The sequence below is a fragment of the Penaeus monodon genome, chromosome 23 (genome assembly GCF_015228065.2).
Source record: "Penaeus monodon isolate SGIC_2016 chromosome 23, NSTDA_Pmon_1, whole genome shotgun sequence".
Classification (NCBI taxonomy): domain Eukaryota; kingdom Metazoa; phylum Arthropoda; class Malacostraca; order Decapoda; family Penaeidae; genus Penaeus; species Penaeus monodon.
The window spans coordinates 39,600,004-39,600,239 of NC_051408.1; positions in this window are offsets into that span (position 1 = coordinate 39,600,004).

Here is a 236-nt window from a genome sequence, read left to right on the forward strand (position 1 = left end):
AACACAACTGAAGTTGCAAGATGATAGAGCTCATAATCATTTTAATTCTTGTGCTGCAGGTTCTGTTGCATATATATATCTGTGTGTGTTGCCATGAAAAGACCCAGTCTGTATGATTGATAATTCAAACATTCGGATAATGGCATTGCATTCTTTCTTGTTCCATGAATTTAAGTCCATCTTTGGATCATTAAATTTGAGCTACGCCCTTATCTTTTCATATAACTTGGATTGAT